Below are 20,159 nucleotides of genomic sequence, written 5' to 3'. Positions count from 1 at the left end.
TTTCCAGAGGGTGGGGAGCCAGCCTTACTGTGCTGTGGGAAGCAATGGGTTGAGGGGCATGAGCGTGCTTGCCTTAGGCCAGCCCTGGAAGAGGTGTGCATGATGGCCCTAAATCCTGGGTAGTGATGGGTTGTTGACTGATTGATTGATTTACTCATTTGCATTTATCCAGCATCTCCTGTACCAGGTGCTGCGCTTGGGGCTAGGGGGTTAATGAGGAGTAAGACAGATGTATCCTCCTCCTTCCTGGAGCTCCTGGTTGAGACAGGAAGGCTGAGGAGCAAACAGGCCATTCCAACACACTACGGCGCCAGGAGAGAAGACACGCAGGGGCCCTGACAGCAGAGAGGAGGGCCTTGACTTCAGATGTGGGGGTGGATCTAGATCTAGAACGACTTCCCAGGGAGGTGGAGCTGAGCCCTGCAGGGGTGTGGGAGAACCTCCCGGAATCTGGGAGGGGGCATTCCTTTCAATGGGTGAAGATCATGGCATGAAGGGGGAAGAGGTGATGAGGCGCAATGACAGAGTCTGTGTATTGTGTTGCATTAAGGAATTATCTGGAGGGCACTGGAAACCTTTGAAAGGTTTTAAGCAAGGGCTGGATAGGATCCGATTTGTGTTTTGGAAGAATACCTTTGGCTTAGGTAGAGAACAGGTTGGAGGGTGCCTGAGCTCTCCAGTCTCGGTCTGTGGCAGGGAAGCAAGCACTGTAAAGGCAGCATGGAGATCTTCTTGCTGTTCCCAACTGGACCTATAAGGGGTGTTGTCCCAGTCTCCTTAAGGGAGGCCACCTGAGTCAGGGGGTGATGGCTGGCTGTCTTGTCTACAGAGTCTTTTCCTCTTGCTGGGGTGCAGCCACTGTGATAGTGGCCTACTCTCTGGTAGGAAAGTGGGTGGGAAATATTTTGGAGGGGGCAGGGGAAAGCCCACTCTCAGAGAAGGAGCTGCTTCAGATCAATCCATTATCCTGCTCCCCTGACCCCCACCACACATACACATAGGTGATTTATTTGGTCTTTAAGACTAAAATGCATTTACTTCTCAGCCTGCCCCAGACTAAACTCAGCCTGTGGAGGAGGGCAGATGAGCTACCAGGGATGGAGGTAGAAATGAATGTCATGGCCAAGGGGACAGGGGAAGGTGGGCTAAAATATCAGGGCTGTCTTCCCTAGGAAGGAAGAAGTGGGAGTTGTGAAGTCTGGGGATTTGGAGCCAGGCCCTGGTACCTGAACTCCTCCAAAAGTCACCTATTGGAGCTGGGGGGATGGCAGGAACTTGGGAAAACTTCCTTCTCTGCTACTTCTTACCCTTTCCCTCCGAGGGGTGAGAGGAATGAGAGGGCAGGGGAGGGCTATTTGGCCAGGCCTGCAGTTCAGCCAGCCCTGGGAACCCTGCCCAAGGTGCCTTAGACAATACCAGGATGGAGGCTGGCCTGGCCACAGGCAGGGCCCAGGAGGGGGCAGGAGCAGTGCCTACTTCATTCACAGTCCTGGCCTCTGCACGGTGGCCTGCAGCACCACCCCCTCCTCTTGGGCTCCCAGCCCAATCCCAGGCTTCTGCCCACCTCTTAGTAGTCAGCAGCCATGCCATCCTTCTAAAAGGTCTCTCTCCTTCCCAGCCTGGCCCTACCCGTCTAAGAGACAAGCAGCTGTGTATGTGTGTCTGAGTGTGCCTCAGTGTGCAAGTATGTGCATAGGAGTGGGTGGATGTATGAGTGTTGGAGTATGAGTGTGTACATGTGTATACATAAGTACTGAGTGTGCCTCCACGTGTAGATGTGTATATAATGCATGTGAGTGTGTCTATGAGTGTGTGAATATGTAATAAGTATTTGTGTATATATGTGTGTGTCTATGTGTGGAGGTGTGAGAATATGTATATGAATGTGAGTATGAGTGTATGTAAATATTGCAGTGTGTGTGGGGGTATGTGCGAATGTGTGTATGAGTGCGTGGGTGTATGAATGTAGGTGTGAGTGTGTGTGTGAATATGTGTATGGGTGTCTGCGTCTGAGCGTGCATGTGTGGCTATGTGTGAGTGCATATATTAGTGTGTGTGTGAATGTGTGTATGAGTGTGTGGGTATGTGTAAACGCATGTATGAGTGGGTATGTGAATGTGTGTATGAGTGTGTGTGGGTATGTGTGAAAGCAGTGTGTGTATGAGCATGTGTATGAATGTGTCTGTGAGTGTGTGGGTGTGTGAGAATGTGTATATGAACATGCGTGTGCAAGTGTGTGTGAATGTTTATATATGAGTGGTCTGAAAATGGTCAAGAGTCAACGTTGTGGCCTCTCTGCCCCTCCTCTCCCTGCCACCCAGCCATTCTGACTGCACAGTGGGTACCTTGACCTCTTATTCATCCCCTGCATTTCTCAGGACAGTCCTCATTCAGAGGGTTCGCTCCCTTCCCCGCCGCCAGTGTCATTTATTTTTCTGACCACACAGCCTCATATTCAGGGTAGAAAATGCAGTCACCCATCTCTGAGATCCTCTCTCTCTTTGAGCTGGGGAGACTCAATATTTTCTCTACCTGACCAGCCAGAGGGGGAGCTGGGAGCCCGGGAGGGACCATTGCAGGTTCCAGGGGAAATGGGCCCCACTTCTTGGGCTCTAGTAGGGAGCTGGAGTCTGGGGGCTGTGTTGACAGCCTTCATGGTTCCCAGCCCCAGGCTTGGCCTGGATTTCCCCTGAGGGGACATTGGGAGGGAGCCTGGCCCACAGGGAGAATTGGGATTTGGTTATTAAACCAAGTTGCAAGTTCAGTCTGCTTTCTGGCCAACTTTTCTTCCCACTTAGCTTTCTCCTCAAAATAATAGAAATACCCTGGAGAAGTTCCTTTCCTCCCTGGCAGGCTGGGGCAGGCTGGGGGCTCTGTCATTGGCCCAGGCCCCTGTCATTGCAGGCACACCCCCTGTGTCTGGGCCAACTCCCCCTACCCCCAACAAGTGGGTGCAATTACATCAGCTGCTCTCTCTCCGTCTCCAGCCCTTGCTGGGAGAGGCCCCTGACCTTCTCCCTGAAAGCACAAGACTCATCCTGAAGAAGAGATGTCATCCCTGATCCTGGCCTCCTGACCTTGGACTTTGTCTGGACCCTGCCAGGCCTTGAAATCATGGCAGTAGCAGGGTTCACATAATGGGGTAGCATTATGCTTGGGTTTGAATCCTGGTTCAGCAACTTTCCAGCTGTGTGTTGGGCAAGTCAGGTAACCTGTGGGTCTCAGTTTCCCCATCAGTAACTGGGGATGACAGTGGTGTTGCCATTGTAGGTTTGTTCTGGGGATTCAGTGAGTTAATATTTATAAGGTACTTGTGTTTTCTTTACCTTGCCCTACATAAGGGTTGGTTAAATAAATATATGACTTCTCTAATGATGGCTGGTGAGGACTAGGTGGATGGAGTGGGTGTGGGACCTGCTGAGCCAGAGGATCACACTTCAACACTTATGCCTTCTCTGTCACTGAGCTCCTACCCCTACAGAGACCCAGGAAGTCTCTAGCATTTTGCTCCCTTCCTTGGGGTTTAAACCCCACTCCTACCATTTAGTCCTGGGGACAGGAACATGACAGCAGAGCATGGTTCCAGAGAAAGTCTCCCATACTGACTTGTGTCCCTCAGTCTGGCCTGAATGGGGAAGAGGTGCTCCTGGGAATGGGAAAGAGGTGCTCCCAGCCACAGGTCTCTGGAGAGAGGAAGTTCAGCTTTCCTTCTGGGCTGGGAACTTAGGTTTTGGTCTGAGGATGGAACAGATTCATTCACAGTAACATACCATCTTCTTGAGATAGTGATCCTGATTCATTACCATTTGCTCATGCTGGGCGGGGGGAGGGCAGGGGCTTAGCTTGCCTTGCAGGGTGGCAGAGGGATCCAGCCTAACCTTTGTCCCCTGGCTCAGATCCCACCAGGGACCAAGGCTCCCATCCTCAGCCCTGCCTATTCTCCCCTGCATCTCTCAAAGGCCACCCTAGAGGCTTGGCCCTCCATAAGCCCCAGGTGTGTCTCACACATCCTTGGCTGCCTCTGCCTGGCCTGTGACAGCCTCCCTCTCGTCCCCACTCTGGTTGTGCTCACTGTGGGTTTGAAGACCAAGGCACCCTTGTCGCTGGAACCCCGGGCCTGCTGTGGCTTAACTTCTCGGTACTCAGAGCCCTCCAACTTTGGTCTGTTATTAGACTATGTTGCAAACACACACTCTGTGCTCTCCAGTGCCTGCCACTGGGGCAGAGATGGAAAAGGCCCAGTTGATCATAGTCACCAAATCACTATGCTCCTTGACAAAAGTACTGAGCCCCTTGACCAAAGTCTGGCCCTCAAAGAAAAGCCAAAGGGCCGTGAGATCCCTCCCTCTCTATTTTCCTATCCCCTCTCCTCCTTCTCTCCTTCCCTTCTGACTTCCTTCCCCCTTTCTTTCCTTTCCTTTCCTTTATCCCTCTCTCCTAGAAATGTTTGCTGGGCCTCTCCTTCATAGCAGGTGTGGGATGGTTCTGACTAGACGTAGAGGGGGTCCAGAGGGACCCCAGCTGCAGGTCTCAGGCAAGGCTTTTCCACAGTTCTTCAATGGGGGTATCAAATCCTGAGTTCCCCACCTCCCTTGAGGTGGAGCCTGAGATATCTCCCTCTCACACCATCTTCCATATTCATTGATCCACTGATTCATTTATTCAGTCCCTTAGGAGTGCTAGCTGTGCCCCAGGCTGTTGTGAACTGGCCCACTGTGGCAGGTGCCATGTAAACTGGATTAAAGGAGACTGGTTCTGGAAGGGATTTCCAGGCAGAAGGAACAGCATTTGCAAAGCTGGAAGTCAGAGAGCTGTTGGAGGCCATCCCTGGGCTGAGGCAGGAAGGGGCTTTGCAGTTGTGGTGACTCACAGGAAAGCAGAGGCCTGCCCTGGGAGCCATGGAGAAAGGAGTCTTTTGAGAATGGTTGAAGATTTCACTTCTGTGGCAGGAGAAAAAACCCAGGAGAGTGTCAAGTATCATTGCCCAAAGGAAGACAGGAATTTAAAATTCTGTGGAATCCCTGACTCATCGCTGGGGGTGGAGGGAGGTGGGAGAAGATTGGGCTGCTGTGCTTCATTTCGAGACTTCCAGGAGGACATGAGCTTCCTTTTCACAGATTCTCCCCCACCCCACCCCCCCAACCTCCCTGCCCTGGTGGAGAATGAATCCCAGGGCTCTTTCATCAAGTTCTCCCTATTATCTAATCCTAGTCTCTCCTGCTGCATTCTTGCATATCCTCAGTGGAGATGGACCACAGTTGGAGCCTACAATCTCTCTTCCCCATCCCCTGGAGGCCTGGGCAGGGCACTCCCCAGCCCTTACTTGCCGCAGCTGCTGTCCTGGGCTACGGGGGCGGGGTCTAGCATGTGCAATTAGTTCTTGGGAGACAGTTTCATCCTTGAGTCCCAGACCAAGCCTTTGCATTGACCTCCAGGATGGCTTGAGATCATTACTTCTGGAGACGTCTGGAGGGGTCAGGGAAGCTCATGTTCTTGGTTCCTGCCTCTATCTTATCAGGGCTCTTATTTCTTTTTCCTGTCTCCTTATCTCTTTTTCTTTCTCTTCCCTTTTCTCTCCACCCCCTCTCCCCTTTTTCTCTGTGTCTCGGTCTTCTCATCCCTCCTTTATGGTCTGTTTAGTCCCTCCCTCCCTCTCTCCAGCCTCAGGGCCCTCTCTCCCTGGCAGTGCTGGGGAACGAGAAGACAGGAGGAGGATCTGTGGGGTTGCAGGTGGCCTAGCCAGGGGAATTGTGCATGGATATCCCTCTTCCTTGCCAAGATTAAAGGAGATTTGGAGAGCCCAGTCCCATGAGCAGTCTGGTTGTCATACTAGGCCTGTTGGAGAAATTCATAATAAATGCCCTTGCACTGAAGCCCTGAGCAGTTTTAACTTTCTAGAAGAAAGACAATATGGCTGCTTCTTTAAGGGAGAAATCCTGTGCCCTCAATCGAGGGAAAGATGAAAAACACATAGTATCTAGGCTTTAAGCTTCCTCTGCAAAGGTTCCACCTCCAAATTATTGGGGGAATTGGGGACATTATTTTGTCATGGAGAGGGACAGGAAAGAAGATGACTGGACTCTTCTCTGGCCATCAGCAGCTTCCCTGGTTAGCTGAGCAGAGTTGGGTGTACCTGGCCTCCTTACGGGCATTTGAAGGAGTGGGGAGATAGGAAGCTCTGAGTGTGCAGAGGGAGTTGAAAAGAAGCTAGTCAAGATAGCAGAAACAATCAGGGGTCTTGGGCAGCACGTGTGGCTCAAGGAGTAGGGTGAGGGCGCCATATATTGGGGGTGGCGGGTTCAAGCCCAGCCTCAGCCAAAACTGCAAAAGACCAAATCAAAACAACAACAACAATAAAACCAAAAAACAATCAGGGGTCTTGGGGTGGCACTGGTGGACCAGGAAGACAGGGGAAAACATTATTCTCCAAATGGAAGGCAGTGCATTTGGGGAAGAAAATGGAGCTATGTTGGCTGGATGCTGGGGGCTCCTGTGAGTGAGTGGCTGAGATGGTGTCCCTGGAGGTCTATGGGCCCTGGGTCTCAGCGAGGTCTACTCACACTGAGGGTGGACAGATGCTGGAATGCCCTGCAGTCTACACAGCTGTGTGGAGTGCCACGTGCAAGCTGGGGGACTGGTTCCCAGCCCTTGAAGGCTGAACGGAGCAGCTCAGGACTGACAGAGGGAAGAGTCTGTCTCCAAGTGGTTATTCCTCTAAGTGTTTGGTGACTCCTGAATGTTTTACCTGAGTATGGCATGAGGTGGGCAGAAGACTGTGACAAGAGCCAAGGAGGGTTTAGGAACTTCCCTGGTGTGGGTGACCAAGGGTGCTGACGGCCTGCAGACCTAAAGGCAGAGCACACTGTTAGCCACCACGGGAACCCCAGGACCCCACGGGGCAGTGCCCTGCTTCTGTTCTGAGGTCTTTCCTCTCACTGCCTCTGTCTCTGTTCTGTTGTCCTCTCTCACCCCATCTCTGTCCCTTTCTTCTTTCTCCTGTCCTGTCCCTCCCTGACCCTGAGTCTCCTGGCAGCTTCTTCTTCCTTTCTTGTGTCTATTTCTCTCCATGGCCTTTTGGTGCTGTCTGAAATGAGAAGAACCCCCTCACTTGATATACCCACTGCGCACTGGGTAGTCCCTGCCTCTGTGTGTGTGTGTGTGTGTGTGTGCACCAGAGCAGATGAAGGGTATGTGTATGTGTTTGTAAGTTGAGGCAGGCTGTGGAGGTGGCTAATGATGATGGTTCAGGGTCTAGGATAGGGGCTGCTGTCACCCTGTGTAGAGGGCAGAGTTAGGCTTTTGCAGCAGAGGCAGCCCTGGCCCTGCCCCTGGCCTGCAAGTCATTCTAGGAAAAGTACAAGAGCCAACCCCACAGTGGTCAGTACATACAAAGCACATTGTTCTATTCCCAAGAGCTTTGTCCTGCCATTGCCAGCTTTGTTGTCGGTTCCTGGAGGCAGCCTGGCAGCCTCACTCCTGAGGCCAGGCTGCTAACCTGACTTAGTGAGAGTGGCACCCGATGACCCTCTGTGCCAGCTGCCCACTCTGCACACTGTGCCCCATTCCAGGAGCAGGTCCTGCTGTTTGGTTTTGCACTGCATCCCCAGCCCAGCTTGTTCTTTCCCATGAGTCTTTGCAGAGGGCAGGTGTCCTATCCTTCCTATGAGAAGCTTATTCTCTCTTTACTCCACTTCTTAGGCATCCATCCCTGGCTGCAACTCTCCTCCTTTGGAAAGCCATCTTTGATTGCCCCTTTTCTGTCTCAGATACCCTATTCCTCCTTGGCCCTGCCAGAAGGCTGGACCCACAGCAGACACATTGCATCAGTGGTTCCCAACTTGTTTGGCACCAGGGACTGGTTTCGTGGAAGACAATTTTTCCATGGACCGAGGTGGGGATGGTTTCAATATGAATCTGCAAACAATTGATTTATTATTGTCTCTATGTAGTCAACTCTCTCTACTAATGATTATCTGTATTTGTGGCCACTCCCCGGCACTAGCCACTGGCTCAGCTCCACCTCAGATCATTAGGCATTAAATTCTCACAAGGAGCACATAGCCTAGATCCCTGGAATGTGCAGTTTATGGTAGGGTCGATGCTGCTATAACAATCTAATGCTACTGGCACTGGCCTGATGGGGGGGCTCAGGCAGTGAGGCAAGTGATGGGGAGCAGCTGTAAATACAGATGAAGCTTTGCTCACTCACTCACTGCTTACCTCCTGCTGTGCTGCCCAGTTGCTAATAGGCCACAGACTGGTACCAGTACCAGACCCATGGCCTGGGAATTGGGGACCATGGTACTACATGATTGATATCCAAGTTCCCTGGTTAAATGCCATTCTAGAGTGCCTTACACTCTGGGGGAAGCATAGTTTTTCGTGTTTTTGCTTGAGATGGCATCTCACTCTGTTGCCCAGGCTGGAGAGCAGTGGTCTGATCTTAACTCACTGTAAACTCGAACTCCTGGGCTCAAGTGATCTTCCTGCCTCAGCCTCCTGTGTGGTTGAAATTACAGGTGTACCACCACGCTTGACTAATTAAAAAAAAAATTTTTTTTTTTGAGATAAAACTTCACTTTCTCATCTTGGGTAGAGTGTCATATCATCATAGCTCACAGAAATCTCAAATCTTTGGACTCAAGAGTTCCTCTTGCCTCAGCCTCCTGAGTAGCTGGGACTAAAAAGCACCTGCCACCATACTTAGCTAATTTTTCTTTCTTTTCCTTGTTTTTGTTTGTTTGTTTGTTTGTTTTTTAGTAGAGATGGAGTTTCACTCTTGCTCAGGTTGGTCTCAAACTCCTGAGCTCAGGTGATCTACTGTTCTCGGCCTCCCGGAGTGCTGGAATTACAGGTGTGAGCCACAGTGCCCAGCCTAAAAAAATTTTCTCCGTCTGTTTTTTCCTCTGCCTATCTCTGTGCCTCTTCTGCTTCCACAGCAATGGGCATGGCCCTCCCACTTTCCTGCTTCTTTTTTCTGGACAGTCCTCCTCCTCCCTTGTCTTTGGCAGAAACTCCCTTCTTCTTGGTACCCCTATAGTTAGTCCACAACCCTTGTGCCAGTCCCAGGTATCCCCGAGGCATAGAAAAGAGGATTCCTGCCCTTGAGAAGGGAGATACAGCCGTGCCAAAGAGTCAGAACTGTGCTGGAGACTCAAGGAATGGAATGCATAGTGTAAGGAAATACGAGATAGGAACTGAACCAGGATCTCAGCCAACAGCCCATCCCTCCCAGCTGGTGAGGAGAACTGGTTCCCAGGCGACCACATGACTCCATCCAGGGCCCCCTCTTGGCTGGCATCTTCTCTTTTGGGGCTTTGCTGATACCTTGGTCCCACTCTGTGGGTATACTATAATTTACCAAACCAATTCTCTATAAATGAACCTCTGAGTTGCTTCCACTTCTTTTAAAAATCATAAACCAGTATAAACAATGCTGGAATGAACACCTTTGTACCTCTCTCTCTCCACATCTGAGCTGCTGGTTCCCAAAGGTCTCCTCACCCCACCTCTTGTTTCTTACGTCTTTATCCACACACGGTCCACATTCCTCCTGCTTCTCTCGGCACTCTCCTGGCTGGTTCTCATGTCATGAGGCTAAACATGAGCCAGAGGTTTAGAAATGTGATCTCCTTCCTGCTCACGCCATGTACCCTCCTTGCTGACAACTACTCATTTGATTTTTCCAGCCAGATTTCCCTTTTACCCAGCAGTATCATTAGGACCCTTTGACTATAAATAATAGAAACCCCAATTCAAAATACTTTAGAACTACAGGAAGTTTTTATTTCATAAGGAAAGTCCTGGGATGAGTGGCTCCAGGAAAGGTAATTGGGTAGTTCTATCATATTATCAAGGACCCAGGTTCTGTTTTCCTGTTCTGCTGTCCTTAGGGTGTTGATTTGCTCCTCCAGGTGCTACTGTTCCCCTCATGGTTGCAAGATGGCTGCTGAAGTTCCAGACATCACATCCAGACATAATATGCCTGGAGGTTGAAGAGAGGCTGTCTCTGTGTGTCAACATTGTATGTATGTTTGTTTCTTTGAGAAAGGATTTCACTGTGTCACCAGGCTAGAGTACAGTGGCATCCCCATAGCTCGCAGCAACCGCAAACTTTTGAGCTCAAGTGATCTTCCTGCCTCAGCTTTCTGAGTAGCTGGGACTACAGGCATGTGCCATCATACCTGGCTGATTTTTCTATTTTTTTGTAGAGATGGGGGGTCCCACTTTTGTTCTGGCCAATCTTGAACTTCTGCGCTCAAGCAATCCTCCTCCTTCAGCCTCCCAGAGTGCTAGGATTACAGGCTTGAGTCATTGTGCCTAGTTTGTGGGTCTGTTTTCAAGATCAAGGACATTTTTTCCTGAAGTGTCCCCAGCAAACTTATCCTCAGTAGTCATCAGTTAAGATTAGGCCACCTGCTCATTCCTTTGTTAATTCTTGGTAGGGAAATGTTTCCTCTGACCAGTTGTTGAGGCATGGGGCTGTATGAAGAAAGGCTGGCGTTAGAGGAGGAAAGTGGTGTGGAAGCAGGTTGAATAGAAAACCAACAGCATCTATTATGCTGGCTGGTAGAGAAAGTCTCCCTACTGGGACTCCGTTTCTGTTTCTCAACCAGCTGGGCCTGTAATGTCTACTTTGGAGATTTAGCTTGACTCTGATTCAAGTAGAAAACATTTGTTAAGGGGATGAGATATGGTTTAATTTCTGAGGGAGTCTGTTGTAAGGCAAGAGGGTGAGAGTAGGTTTAGGGTATGGGACTGGGGAGAGAGGCTAAATCTGCTGAAATTAGAGATAGGAGACCCAAGTACCCCAGCCCTTCTCTCGGAGGGAAGGAGCTGAGAGGGACTCACTAGGAGTTCCTTTAAGGTAACGTTTGAGCTGGGCTTTCCCTAGTGCTGGAGCCAACTCAGGGTCAGGGATAGGGAGACCAAGGATCGGGATGAGCAGAGGTAGGGGGAACTTTTCTCAAGCCAGAGTGCCCTAACCTTTCCTCTGACCCTCAGATGGGTTTTGTCCTTGCCCTTGAATCACAGATGGGCAGGAAGGAAAGAAAGCTGTGAGTCAGGGGCCTACCTGGGGAAAAAGAAAAACACAGGAAGTGACTCAAGGCTTATAGAGTAGACAGGAGGTCAGCAGTGCCTGGGATGGACCCCAGGGGAGTTGGCTAAGGTCAAGGGTCCCCTCCCCAGAGGCTGCTGGTGCATGCCACCCTAGCTATTTCTGACAACCATGTTTCCCACAAATCCTTCCCCTCCTCACCACAGCAGGCCTCTGCCCACTTGCCCACAAAGCCCATTGCCAGCTGTTGCAATTCCTGGCTCTGGTCTACCCCCTCCATCCGGGAGGCCTCGGAACCTCTGACCCCAGAGGGTGGGTCAACCCTTTCTCTGACCTCATCTCCCTGGGCCTTCACACCTTGCAGGGAGAGATGCCAGAACCATTAGTGGCTGGGGGTCTTCTAGGCAAACAGCTGCCACTGTGCACATGCAAGACAGGTTAGAGGATCTGGGTTTGGGCAAGTGATGGGTTTAAAGGTAGAGGTGACAGGCCCTAAGAACTGCTGGGATCTCTGCTCAGAGGGGTGCATCAGAGGAGTCTTTGTCCTGCTCACTAGAGATCAGGGTTTGAGGCTAGGTCCCCAGCTAGCAGCAAAGTGATATTCTGCCTTCCTTTACCACTGTTTTCATGTATTAAGCTTCCTTAGGAACTTCCAAAGAGGAGGAGATGGGCAAGGGCATCATTAAAACATGTTATTTTAAAATTTTATTTTATGAATATAAGTTAAGTTAAACAACTTATTTTTTCACTAATTTAAACATATTTCCCTACCAGTATATATAAAAGCACCACCATTCTTTTTAATAGCAGCTTAATATTTCATTCTATGATATACTATTAACATAATGTATTTAACTCATTTCCTATAAATGAAGTTATGGTTTGTTTTTCTTTTTCAAAAAATTACAAGCAATGCTGTAATGAACATCTTTGTACATATATCTTTGAATACTTTTGCAGGGTAAAATTCTGGGAGTTAAACCAGCATAAACGTTTAAAATTTAATATTAATAGGTAATAGCTGATTGATTGACAGAATATTCTAACTTTTATTCCATTAGCTTTGTATGAAACTTCCTGTGTAGCCACATCTTCCATAACATTGTGGAAGCGGTAAGTGAAAAATAATGTCAAATCATATCATTTTAATTTACATTTAAAACTATTAGTGAGTTTGAACATGTTTTTATTAGTCACTCATTTTAGTGAGTAATCTATTTATATTTTTTGCTTATATTTTTCTGTTAGATTGTTTGACCTTTTCTTTATTGTTGTTAAAAAAATCTCTTTTTTAAATTAGGAAGTTAGTACTTTGTCAAACGTCTTGCAAGTATTTTTCCCTTATTTTGTCTTTTGTTTTTTTGTTTGTTTTTTTTTTGAGACAGAGTCTCACTATGTCACCCTGGGTAGAATGCCGTGGTGTCACAGCAACCTCCAGCTCTTGGGCTTAAGTGATTGTCTTGCCTTAGCCTCCCAAGTAGCTGGGACTACAGGCGCCCACCACAATGCCCAGCTATTTCTTTCTTCCTTCCTTCCTTTCTTTTTTTTTTGTGTGTGTGTGTGTGTGTGTTGCAGTTGTTATTGTTGTTTTAGCTGGCTCAGGCCAAGTTCAAACCTGCCAGCCTTGGTGTATGTGACTGGTGCTTTAACTACTGTGTTACAGGCGCCATGCCTGTCCTTTGATTTTTATTGTGGAGTTTTTTCCTTGACTTTCTGTGCAGGTGCATTTATTAATCTTTTTTATTATGACTTCTGTTTTGTTCCATGACTAGGACAATTGTTATCCCAGGTTCATAAAAACATTTACACAAATTTCTTTCTGGCTTTATGGCTTTATTTTTTAAAAAATGTTTTTCTTTCTTTGACTATTTGATTCTGTTGGAATTTACTTTTGTGTTAGGAGTAAGGTAGAGAGTCTAAATTTATTTATTTTTGATCCAAATGTCCACCTAGTGTCTCAATTTATTAAATTGAATCCACATGTTTATTTGCGTCTCTTTAAAATGTCTTTATTATTTACAATTAATCTCTCTGCCAGCACCTGCTCCATACTATTTTAATTATTGTACCTGTGTAATATTAAAAGGATGTTTTATAAGGCAACTCCTTCCTTGCTAATTTAGTTTTTTTCTTCCAGGAATTTTCTGACTATTCTTTTATATTTATTTTTCTAAATGAAATTTTAATCATTTTGTTAAGTTATCCCAAAACAGCAGCTGATATTTTGTACAGAAATATACTGAATTTGTAGCTTAATTGTGGTGACACTGAATGCTTAGGATACTATTGACTTTTTATGCAAAAGCCAGGTCTCTGTTTACTCAAGTCTATGTTTAAATTTCTCCTTTGAGTTTTATAGCTATTTCCACATATACCTGCACATTTTTTTCTATGTTTTATGTTACATTTAGGCTTTTGTTGCCTTCACAAACAGGACCTTTTTTCTGTATTCTTTAATTAGTTATTTCTCGTATTTAGGAAATACTGTTTTAAAACTAGCCACTTGGCCGGGCACGGTGGCTCACATCTATAATCCCAGCACTTGGGAGGCTGAGGTGGGTGGATTGCCTGAGCTCACAGGTTGGAGACCAGCCTGAGCCAGGGTGAGACCCCCCCATCTCTCAAATTAGACAGGCATAGTGGAGGGCGTCAGTAGTCCCAGCTACTTGGGAGGCTGAGGCAAGAGAATCGCTTAAGCCCAAGAGTTTGAGATTGCTGTGAGCTGTGATGCCACAGCAGTCTATCAAGGGCAACAATATAAAACTGTCTCCAAAAAAAAAAAAAAAAAGCAAAAAGAAAAAGAAAAAGAAAGAAAAGAAAATCGGGGGCTCTTCTGCTTGTACCCAGAAGAAGTCTTGCCCCTCTGTCACCCTTAGGACTATTTGGGGTCCCCCCAGTCTTTTTGGGGAGGCATGGCATGGAATCCTGGGCCTCTCCCAGGCTGATGAACTTGACACATGTATAGGTGGATACATCCTATCCTAGGGGGACAGGGGCAGGGTAAAGGAGTCCCCTGAAGCTGGCAGGTGATCAAGGAGATGTCCAGCCTGGCTACTTCTCAGCATTCACACCATGTACCATACAGACTTCACGCAGCAGCTTCTGAAGCAGTGACCATTCCCCACCCCATCTCCTCCAGGGTTCCTAGGACTGTTCTTTTGTCCTAAATATTCTACATATGACATCACCCCACCTTCCTTCCATTTCTTGAAGTAGTTATGGGGTCCTTTGGCCATGACCCTTTTTTTGGACCCTGGCTGACTTCATCATCACCCCAGGGTGAATAATGCCACGCCCAGGGCTTGTTGGAGAGAGGAAAGATTGGGGGAAGAGGATGGGATCTTTCCAGTGTGGGCCAGAGGTTGAGGTGGCAGAGGGCACATCATAGATGATGAGCTGAGAACAGGTGGCAAAGAAGCAAGAGGGCCCTTAAGATGTCTTCCCTGAGCTGGTCTTTCTTTCTTGCCACAACCGTTCACTCCAGGAACACTGAAAGAGAAAGCCCTTGACCCAGAACCTCAGCATCTTCCAGGCCCATGAAGCCCCAATGGCCCCTAACTAACATAGTCCTTTAAGAGACAGCAAGGTGGTTTTGTGGCCATGTTTATATGACTTCAGTGGGTGTAGGTGCATCCCCACTCTTCTCAGAAGAGAACATCCAGAGCATAGGCAGGTGTTGGGGCAATCTGAGCTTCTGACACAGTGAGGAAGTGCCTGGAAGCTGCTGACACGAGGCCAGCAAGAGGGAGTGGTGGGCACCTGCTCTGAGGCGGGCACTGAATTCAATGACCCCTGGAGGCTGATGATGCTGTGAGCATTCAAGGATCTGAGTCTTTTCTCACTATTTTTGGTGTACCCCAAAAGAGAAAGCTGGAGCTAAGCCCATTTCTCAGCCAGGGGAGACTGGGAAGATATTGGGGATGCTGGTCAGCAGGAACAAGCTCTTGCCATTGAACTAGGGCTCGGACTGGAAATCCAGCCTCTGGCAAAAAAGGCAAAAGCAAGGCAGGCCCCAGCCTTGGGAGAATCAGGACCCTGGGTGGGCACTAAAGACAGGGACTTGGACAGAAAGAGGCATGATGGGCCTGGAGATTGGACCTGTACACAGAACAAGAGCTGGGCCTCCTGAATGAGGCAGGTTATACAGCAGAAGGAGGAACGCTTGGGGCATCTGGGCTGCTCTCTGCCAGCCACAACCCAGGAGGACTTTCCCTGGAACCAACTTAACAAAATCATGATGGATTCTTGACTGATGTGGCTTCCTGTGGAAAAGTAGGTACCACTGGTGGATCCTGATCGTTAACTTCTCTGGAGTGAGTCTTACTCATTTCCAGGCTTCTTAATTTCTGCAAGCCCACTTCTCCAGGGGGAGTTTCTAGTAAACGCGTCCCAGATGTGCTGCATGAGACTGAGCCAAGAGGGCAAGATGACTGCTTTTTGGAAAAACAATGCAAAAATTTCCCCAGAAAAGCCTTATCCTTTGGACAGATACCATCTGGTATTAGCAGTTTAGGGAGATCAACAGCTCCTGCCCTTCCCTCCCCAGAACCGAGGACCCCTCAGGCTTCCTTTCTAAGCTGTGCTGGAAGCAGAGGAAAGATGCTGCAGAAGAGGATGACACAGGAGATACAGCAGAAGGGGCAGTCAGAGAGAGTGTTCTTTAAGGGCTCATGTGATTGGACCCTCAAAGACCCACCTGGATAACCTAGGAAACTCTCCCTATTTTAAGGTCAGTAACCTTAATCATATCTGCAAAGTCCCTTTGCCAGGTAACATAACATTTTCGCAAGTTCTAGGCATTGGACATATTTGGGGAGAGTGTTATTTGGTTTACCATAGCATTTATGCTTGCAATCTTTTTTCCAGGCACATTATCTTTGTAAAGAAGTATGTGTAAAAACAGTGGAGTATTGTCTGCTGGCAACTCAGTATCATTTCTCTCTCCTAGTCTGTGTTCCCCTGCCCAGGAGAGGCTGGGCAGCCAGGGAACTGTAGCTCTCAGAATCCCTACCAGCCAATGAGAGGCACTTCCACAGGAACTGACAGGTGGAAGAGAAGCATAAATCATATTATTGTTCCTCTGCCAGCTGTGGACAGATGTGTGGGCTTCAGCAAAGAGAAGATTTGGGGAGAAGCCTCCAGGCATTTTCTCTGCTTTGGTTCTGGAGGTATCCTTTGGTTTCAGCAACTTCCTGACTCCCTAAAAAGCTGGCCACAAACCCGAGCCAGTCCTTCCACAGCTTTGTAAATGTCTAATTCCCTATACTAAATCCCTCTCTGCCTGAAACAGCTAGAGTGGTTTCTATGCTCCTGATGGACTGATACAGGGACCTGTGGACTATAACAATTTATAACCTGCTTGTTTTCACCTGGTAATAAATCACTATAGGTCATTCAATATTTTTAAAGTTTTATGTAAAATGTTGAGTTTCCGTGGCGGCCTGCTGGCCCATCATATGGATGTATCATCATTTATTTAAGTATACCCCTGTTGTTAGATAATAAGTTTGTTTTCTGTTGTTCACTTTTTTTAACCCACACTGTCAAGAACATCCTTGGCAGTGAATCTTTGCACACAGTAAAGAGTATTTACCTATAATGTATTCTAGAAGTAGTACACTTTTTAGTTAAAGGGCATTAACTATTTGAAAACTTTTATGCATATTTCCAGATAAGTCCCCGGTGTTTTCTTCCTCTGGCTTCCAGAATACTTTCCTCTCTGTTCTCCTCCCACTTCTCTGGCTGTGCTTTCTCCATCTCTGGACACTGGAGAGCCCCAGGGCTCAGCCCTAGGACGGCCTTTCTTCATCATCTATACTATTCCCTTGGTGAACTAATTCACTTTCATTGCTTTAATACTATTTATATGCTGGTGAACCTTTCATATATATCTTAGGCCCAAGCCTTCCCCTGAACTCCAGACTTGTATATTCAATTTGCCTGCTTAACATCTCTCTCGGGAGGCCTAATAAGAAGGTCAAATCAGTGTGTTTAAACCTGAGCTCCGCTCGATGTTCCCTCCCAAATCTGCATTCCCCACAGTCTTCCCTCTCTCAGTTAATGACAACTCCTTCCTCCAACTTGCTCAGACCCCAAACCTTGGCATCATCCTTGACCCCTCTCTCTTTTGTTCACACTCTTTGTCCAATCAATGAGCAAATCTCAGTGGCTCTACCTTCAAAATACTCCTGTGGTTTGACCTTTTCTCACTCGCTCCACCATGGTCCTCTGGTCCACGCTACCATCCTTCCTTAGCTGGGTTATTGCAGTAGCCTCCTAACTGTCTCCCTGCTTCCCCCCTTGCTTAGTGGATCTCAATAGTGGCCAGAATGAGCCTGTTTAAACACAAATCAGATCATGTCGCTCCACACTGCTCAGAACCCTCTGATGGTTCCCCAGTCCTTCGAGTAAAAGCTGACATCCTTTTAGTAGCTCCTAATACCTTAACTGACCTCCACATTGCCCTCTGACCTCCTCTCCCCACTCTTGGCTCACTCAATTCATCCCAGCCCCTTGAACCTTTTGCTGTTTCTTAAACATCCCAAGTAAGTGTCTATCTTGAGCCATTGCATCACCTGTCCCCTCTGCCGGGAACACCTTTCCCAGGCGTCCACATGACGGGCTCTTTGCCTCCTTTAAATGTCTCCTCAGTGCTATCGTGGCAACCCTGTTTCCACTTTACTTTTCCCCACTGCATATACCAATATATAGAAAGATAAAACTCATTATTTCGTTTCTTAGCTTTCTCCTCCCATTAAAATGTGAGCTTTTTGAGGATGCGAAGCTTTGTTTAGTTCGCAGATGTCTGTCTTAGGAGAGTACAGGAGAATAGTAGTTCAGTGATAGCTATTGGGGCGGCGCCTGTGGCTCAAAGGAGTAGGGCACTGGCCCCACATGCCAGAGCTGGCAGGTTCAAACCCAGCCCCGGCCAAAAACCGCAAAAAAAAAAAGAATGATAGCTATTTGTTGAATGAATAACAAATTCAGTACTTTTCTTTTTCTTCTTCTTTTCTTTTCTTTTTTTTTTTTAGATAGAGTCTGACTCTGTTGTTCCAGGTAGAGTACTGTGGCATTAGCCTAGCTCACAGCTACTTCAAACTCTTTGATTCAAGCGATCCTCCAGCCTCAGCCTCCCAAGTAGCTGGGATGACAGGTGCCTACCACAACGCTTGGCTAATTTTTCTATTTTTATTTTATTTTATTTTATTTGTTTTTTTGAGACAGAGTCTCACTATGTTGCCCTCGGTAGAACTGTGGCATCACAGCTCACAGCAACCTCAGACTCTTGGACTTAAGCTCTTCTCTTGCCTCAGCCTCCCAAGTAGCTGGGACTACAGGTGCCCGCCACAATGCCCGGCTATTTTTTATTGCATTTGTCATTGTTGTTGTTGCTTTTTAGCTGGCCTGGGCTAGGTTCAAACCTGCCACTCTCTGTGTATGTGGCTGGCACCACAGCCACTGTGCTACGGGCACCGGGCCTTAATTTTTCTATTTTCAGTAGAGACTTGATCAAGCTGGTCTCAAACTCCTGAGCTCAAGAGATCCTCCCTCCTCACCTCCCAGAGCGCTAGGATTACAGGTGTGAGCCACCATGTCTGGCCTTTGAATTCAGTACTTAACTTCTAGCCTACAGTCCTGAGTCAGCATAGAAAGCTCCAGCACGGATTATCTATGAGGCCCAGTATGGTTTGCAATGCCTATTTCATTTACCTCGCAAGACCCTGGCAAATGGGGCAGGGAGGGGGTTAGGGGCAAAGAACATTGTCTTCTCTGTGAGGCGAGGTGGATGTGCTAACTAGGCTTGACTATGGTAGTCAGGACACAATATATATGTATGTCAAGTCATCACATTGTATACCTTAAATATATACAATTTTATTTGTCGATTATACCTTAATAATGCTGAGGGGGTGAGAAGAGCGTTACCTCATTGTTAACCTTTTTGTACCATAGTTTTTCATCTATAAATTGGGGGAAATAATAACCATCTCATAAGGTTATTGTCATTATTAAATAAGATAATTCACGCAAAATAGTTCACATAGTGCCTAGAATATATTAATCACAAATAATTGCAAGTTAGTTTATTCCCATTTTATAGTGGAGGGATGTGAGACCCAGAAAATGTAGGAATTTGCTGCAAGATGCAGATTGAGAGGCAGAATGAGATCTGAACCTAGGACTTTCAATTCATGATACTTTTCTCCATTAAATCAAAGTAAGCTAATAACCCAAGTAAAGGCAGGGGACTCTCTCCAAAGCCCTACAGCCAGATAGAGCTGTGGAGCCTTTTGATTTCTATGTGTTTGAATCCTTCCCATGACATTTTGGTCAAGGCACCAGCTAACCTCTGAATATGTCTGGGCATGGGGGACTTGCTGCCTCCTAGCCTGTATATCTAGAGTGAGGCATTCAGTGACCTTTGGAGTTTGTCAAGCTATGTGTCAAGGTTGGAGACATTGTTAGATGACCACCATCTATCTATCCTACTCACCCTCCTTACTGATACTATTCCAGTCCTCTTCAGGGCAGCAATGTGTCCAGCGAAAGCTAGACTCTGGGCTCCTTTGCGGCCCAGAGTGGGCCTTATGACATGGTTCTGGCTACAAGATTTAAGTAGAGGTAAACTGGGGGGTTTTCCTGATTAAAAGAAGTAAATTTTTAGCCAGCATCCCCTTTTCCTGCCTGGAATATGGAGGTGATGGCTGGAGGTCCGGCAGCCATATTCTGAGCATGAGGGGGGAAGTCATAGTCTCAGGCTGGAGGGGCAGAAATGTAGAGGGAGCCTGGGTCATGGATGGCAGCATGCACATGTAACACCAGATGTGGGCTCCTGCCACACTGTGTGTATTTCTATCAAAGGCAAATATGCTCTTCTTGGTGAAGCCTCTGTAGCTGGGAAGAAACTACCCAACAGCAGAGGGATAGCTAAATAAATTACAGCCCATCCACATTACATGATATTTTGTGGCCTTGAGAAATTGTCGTGGATGACTGTTTATTAAGGTGAGAAGTTTTTGCTAAAAATATGTTATAAGAATATGTGGGGGGATTCTGGGAAGATGGCCGACTGGTAGCAACCCTGGTCAGAGGCTCCTGA

Source organism: Otolemur garnettii, unplaced genomic scaffold (assembly GCF_000181295.1).
Source record: "Otolemur garnettii isolate 467f Iridium unplaced genomic scaffold, OtoGar3 scaffold00031, whole genome shotgun sequence".
In the NCBI taxonomy this organism is placed as follows: Eukaryota; Metazoa; Chordata; class Mammalia; order Primates; family Galagidae; genus Otolemur; species Otolemur garnettii.
The sequence above is the reverse complement of the archived record's forward strand: the minus strand, read 5'-3'. Positions refer to the sequence as shown.